The sequence below is a fragment of the Nycticebus coucang genome, chromosome 5 (genome assembly GCF_027406575.1).
Source record: "Nycticebus coucang isolate mNycCou1 chromosome 5, mNycCou1.pri, whole genome shotgun sequence".
Taxonomy (NCBI): domain Eukaryota; kingdom Metazoa; phylum Chordata; class Mammalia; order Primates; family Lorisidae; genus Nycticebus; species Nycticebus coucang.
Window position 1 is genome coordinate 97,127,471 of NC_069784.1, and position 6,051 is coordinate 97,133,521.

Consider the following 6,051-nt stretch of genomic DNA (forward strand, 5'->3'; position numbering starts at 1 on the left):
GGCTAAGTACATTGGATACTTTTTCTTCCATTCTTCAGATACTTTGCTAAGAAGAATATGTTCCAGCTCCATCCATGTAAACATGAAAGAGGTAAGTCTCCATCTTTTTTAAGGCTGCATAATATTCCATGGTGTACATATACCACAATTTATTAGCCCATTCGTGGATCGATGGGCACTTGGGCTTCTTCCATGACTTAGCAATTACAAACTGGGCTGCAATAAGCATTATGGTACATATATCTTTTTTATAATGTGATTTTTGGTCTTCTGGATATATACCTAGTAGAGGAATTGTAGGGTCGAGGGCAGGTCTATTTTAGTTCTCTAAGTGATCTCCAAACATCTTTCCAAAAAGGAACGTATTACTTTGCATTCCCACCAGCAGTGTAGAAGTGTTCCCTTTTCTCCACATCCACGCCAACATCTCTGGTTTTGGGATTTTGTGATATGGGCTAATCTTATACTTTCTGTCTATATAAGAATACCTAGTGTTGTTGCTGAGGATTTGTGGTGATAAGAACTTTTACATCCTCTTTGGCTGTTTGAATAAATGCAAAATTTTTGTATAATTGGTTGTATGTGTTATTAGATTTACAGAAATTCTCTCAGTGGATCTATTCTAGGAACTTAAGCAAATATTTTAATGAGTACACTATTATATGTGTGAGAATATTTATTGCAGCCTTGCTAGATAGAACAATATATATCTTAATGCATAGACAAACTTATAAAGCAAACCCCCCCAGCATGTTCAGTAATATTTTACTTCGAATTTTTACTTTTACATTTTTCTTACTGCTTCTCTATTTTTCTAGTGAAACATGCCGTTCTATGAACATGTGTTATCTGTACAACCCCCAAATTGAAAGGATTTTCCAAATGTTAAATCACAAGACAAATGTGAAGGGATCATAATATTCACATGGGAAGGGTTTTTCCCAAATTTAGGATGTAACTCGAGAATTGAGCAGCAATAAGCTGTGGCATTTTCAAAAGCTCAGAAATATGAGCTGGCCCCCAATAAAGAACACCATCTGGCTATGGCTTTGTTAGAGGTTTTCCTTTAGATTACATTTTCTGTCATTTTTGCATTAAAATGCTGCTCTCAGTGCATTTCAAGCACATGCTTGGAAGGTCTTTTCAGCGCATTTAGCCGTATTGTGCAGGCATTTAGTGGAAAGCATCAGACATTTAGGCAGGTGTGTTTTCCACTGAAATACTAACAGGGATGCAGTGATATGGGGAGAGGGATGGGGCAGGCAGCATGATTGTCATGTCCTAAGGCCTGGAAGACATTCCGGAAAACAGAATGCTGTTGGAAATTAGGAAATACCTCTCTCCCCCTCCCTCCAGAGCTCGCGCGCTCTCTTTCTTTGGGCTAGCTGATTGCTTGTGCTTGTGTGAATGTGCAATCAGATATTTCAATTCCTATTCTTCAGGTCTGGTTTGGCTTTTGTAAGATGGATTTAAGTCACAATATTTTTGCCATATGGGTCTGAATTCATTGCAGAGCTAACAATACACAAACGTGTTCCCTTTCCTTTCAGCATCTGACATTTCACACTACTCATTAAGAGAACGGATATAATGCAGAAGTCGTTTATAATGGATAGGAGAAAACAATTTCTGCCAAAATTCTCATTAGGCTGCTGCCCATTTTGAAACAGGAAAACAGTCATTTTATAGCACATGAGTACATGATGAATATATGCAAAACTTTCCCACAACACGGTGCTTTATGTGGAAGCTATTACTTTGAAATTCAGCTGCTGCGAGACTTTCCTTCACTCTTGGAATTGAGCAACTAGAACGCACTTTCACCGAACTCACTCTGCGAATGTTAATGGTCTTTCTCTGTGACCGTTTTGTGGTTTCTAATGCTTTTGTGTAACGAAGTAATCAGAAACCTCTCTCCATTTCCCCACCTTACATAATTTAGTCAATAGTGCACTGATCTATTGCTCAAAAATTGCAGAAATCACTTCGTACACAAGCGTCCAGATAAAGCTTTTGTATATGCTTTCATAATTGCAACAGCTAAGGCCAAATATTTGCAGACTGGCACTGTGGTAATTAATTAAAGTCAACTGGGTAAGCAGGATACTTGGTGCCAGTTATCTGTCATTATCATCCCTGTGTTTGGAATGAGAGAAAAGTGATTTGAAAAACAAAAGGGGTGGTTTAGGGGAATTGTAAAGGTAGAATTCTAAAAAAAAAATTACATTTTGAAAAGGATTTTGAAGCAAGCTTTGCTTAAATTTATCATTTTCAAAGAGTTTCTGTGGACAACTTTCAACTGAAGCAGGCATTTCTGTGAAGTGGTGTAACCTTTGTAAATCCATTGCTGGCATAAAATGGCAGGAAAATGTCTATCTCACATTGCGTAAGGGGAAATTTATTAGTGATAACATTTTGATATATTTTTAGGATGTATTTCAAAGAGGAAAGCAAATAATCTTAGTTTTAGCTGTCTGTGCTTTATCGGGCAGAGCAGAGGGTGAAATCACTGGCAGGGCAGTTTACAGGGTTTATAGGAAAGAAGAAAAAAAATATTGCAGGAGTGGTACAGCAGTATATTTGTCATCATTTTTTTTTTCTTTTTACTTCCTGCCAACAACTATTTAGTAGCAAAGATAATGAAAATAGAGTTTGGACCTTGAAAGGTGACTAACCGCAGAAGTTAGAGTTTATGTCCAATGGGAGTCATGGAATTTGGCCGGTCTTCTGGGGTATTGAGGCTACAACCAGACACGGTGGAATGAGACAGACAGGGAGGGTGATGCAGGCCACAGTGTGAGTTTTTCTCTATGCATGTGTACATACAAGGTGTGAGTGATGCCAAGGCAAAATTACAAGTAGTATTTCATTAAGATTTTCCAGAACTGATATAGATATCTCTTTAGCTTCTCCATCTCAAGCACTGTCTGTTTGATTTAGTTGTTTGCACTATTTATGCACAAGAGGAAAGTGACAAAAGATATGGAAAGCTGTCATTTTAGAATATGAGAAATGAAATGTCAATAGTCTAATTCCCTGTTTTATTTATTTCTTAATTGAGCATGTGTGTGTGTGGTGCAGGGTGTGTATGTGTGTGGTGTGTGAGTGTGGTGTGTGTGGTTACTGAATGACTAAAACATAAAAGGCAAAAGAAAGGCCAATTTCTAGATTTCCAGATCTCATTTGGGCATATGTATTGTTGTGCAAAAATTCCCACTAAAGGTAATAATTTTAATGAATTAAAACACATCATTATATCATTGTTCTGTAGGTCACAAGTCCTGGGATGAAAGGGCTGAGTACTCTGCTCAGGGTCTCACGTGACATTGAAACATTGGTCGAGCTATGTTCTATTCTGTAGCTCAGGGTCCATTTCTGAGTTCACATGTTTTGGCAGTTTAGTTCCTTGCACTGGAGGATCAAATTTCTCATTATTCTTGTTAGCTGTAGGCCAGGGGCCACTTTCGGATGCTGGAGGCTACAGAGTTCCCTAACCTTTGGCAACTCCCCCACAGCAAGGCACTTCATGACCAACTGGAAACTCTCATCCTATTTAAAGATTCTTGTCTGATCAAATCAGGCCCACCTAGAGAATAATTTCTTTTATTAAATCAAAACCGAGTGGTTGGCCCTTACTGACATCCCCCAAATCCTTTTGTCACCACGTTTAAGTCATGTCCATACTCAATAAAAGATCACACTGGATGTGTGTACCAAAGGGATGCAAACCTCAGAAGCAACCTTAGAATTCTGCCTATCACAGCAGGATTTTGAAAACTCTGGGGTGTGGAAATAACAGGAGTATTCTAAACACAAAAATCTGGTTTGGGAAAACCGGAAATGCAGCTGTATTTTTATGTCCAGATGAAGCAGATAATATTAAAGAAATCAACACAGAAGAGAAAGCCTTGGGCTCCATGTGATTTGTTGACAGGTTGTCAATGAGCAATTTATAAAAACAGACAGAAGTTTCAGGATGGAATAGTAAGCAATCAAACAACCAAACAAAACTATATTCTAAAGGAAGTTTCTGTGTGCATTGGTAGAATAACCTGTGGTGCATCTTACAAGGGTACATGTGAAACTTAGTAAATGTAGAATATAAATGTCTTAACACAATAACTAAGAAAATGCCAGGAAGGCTATGTTAACCAGTGTGATGAAAATGTGTCAAACTGTTTATAAAACCAGTGTATGGTGTCCCATGATCACATTAATGTACACAGCTATGATTTAATATTAATAAAAAAAGAATTATTGTGTTCAAAAACTTTCTCTCTCCCTTTTATGACATCTCTTTTTACTTGTTTAAAATAATATATTCTTCCACCCCCTAAAAATAACTGTTATATTGTTAATTGTCTTTTTATCTGTTTTTCACTTAAACATATAGGACATTATTTGATGAATAACTGCAATGACCAGTGGGTTTTTTTTTTATTTTAATCTTTTTAAGCACATCATGAGAAATTTACTACATGCTATCTTATCTTATTATCACATGGAAGGGAAATACTTTAATTACAGTGTTAAAACGATTAGATATGCATACCTCAAAATGATATTGCTCTATTTATATTTCAATTACTTTATTCATTCTGAAAAGATGGAAACAGAGGTGGCAGCAGAGGTGAAAATGGAAGAAGAAATTGCCAAATTTAATTAACTAATTTTTTTCCTCGGGAGATGCATAACAAGTTGTCATTCTCTTTCAAAGTTATATTTTCTACATTCAACCACAAGTCACTTGCAATCCATTATTCTGTAGCCTAAAGAATTTCAATTCAATTACATTCTCCCTGCAAAACCTATTGTCCAACTATTTACATTTTTCTGTATGATTTTAAGACTTTCCTCTCAATTTACATTTTTCTGTATGATTTTAAGACTTTAGAATGTTGTCATTACCGTATAATTTATTAGGCATACAGAGGTTTTGAGATGTATGGATAATTATGAATTATAGATTACATATGTATTTTTGTTGTTAATCTAAAAATGCCAGGGTAGGCCTTAGATACAAACATGATCACTTAATCTCACTTTTTCATTTTTCAGTTTCTACTGGAGATAACTAGAGGCTTATATAATTGAGTACAAGTGTAGTAGGAAAATTATTTTATATGCAGGAGAAGAAATAGCTGAGTGGATTACTCACTGCATTAGTCAAATACTCTCAAGGTTTAAGTCATCTTCTAAGAGCTCTTCAAGGCACTGTATTGTTCTTTATTTCAGTACTAATAGTTTACCGCTAGATTACTTAATAAACATTCATTCTCTACAATAGATGATTTATGAAAATTGTTAATGCAGATTCAAAAATTAGGAGATATGTATATTCACACAGTGTAGTTTATGTACTGTAAGGTGGTTGTATCCCTCAATTGAACCATTCATGAATTCATTTCTTTTAAGCCCACATTGCATGCATTTGACATTGCTTTACGTGGGGAGTTTGAAGTATGCTTGCATGATGGATATTAGGCTCAATTAAGATATAATGCTCTATCTATATTTAGTTAAAAAAGTATCAGAGAGCAAAACTTTTGTTTCTTATCAAGAAGAAGACACTCAGAAATAAAGTTATGTCTAAACTATACCACAGACAACAGAATGAACACTGGTTGAATATTCCTTCAACCAGTGAGGGATGAAGGGATGTAGAGGGATGTAGATCTGATAATAACCATTTTGGGGAAATATACGAAGTATCCCAATCTAAGTAAGAAAAGAAATACAAAATGTGTCTAATTGCACTTTGTGTGAGCAGAGATCGTCAAACTAGCTTCACCTGGATTCAGAAATGTGAGAAATAAAACCTCTTGATGAGTTGCTTAGTCAGGCACTAGTGAAGAAGTCCTACCGCAGAAATTGAATTTTAAAGACAAACACATAATGTAGAATTGAATAAAATTGTTTTTATCTGGCCATGTCTATATTTCAATATAATTTGGCTCTTTTTCATGCAAGAGCCAAATTATATTGAAAATGCCCCAGTGAGGTATCTTTGTTAGCAAGGTAAAAAACCCTTACAGTACATCCTTCTGAAAT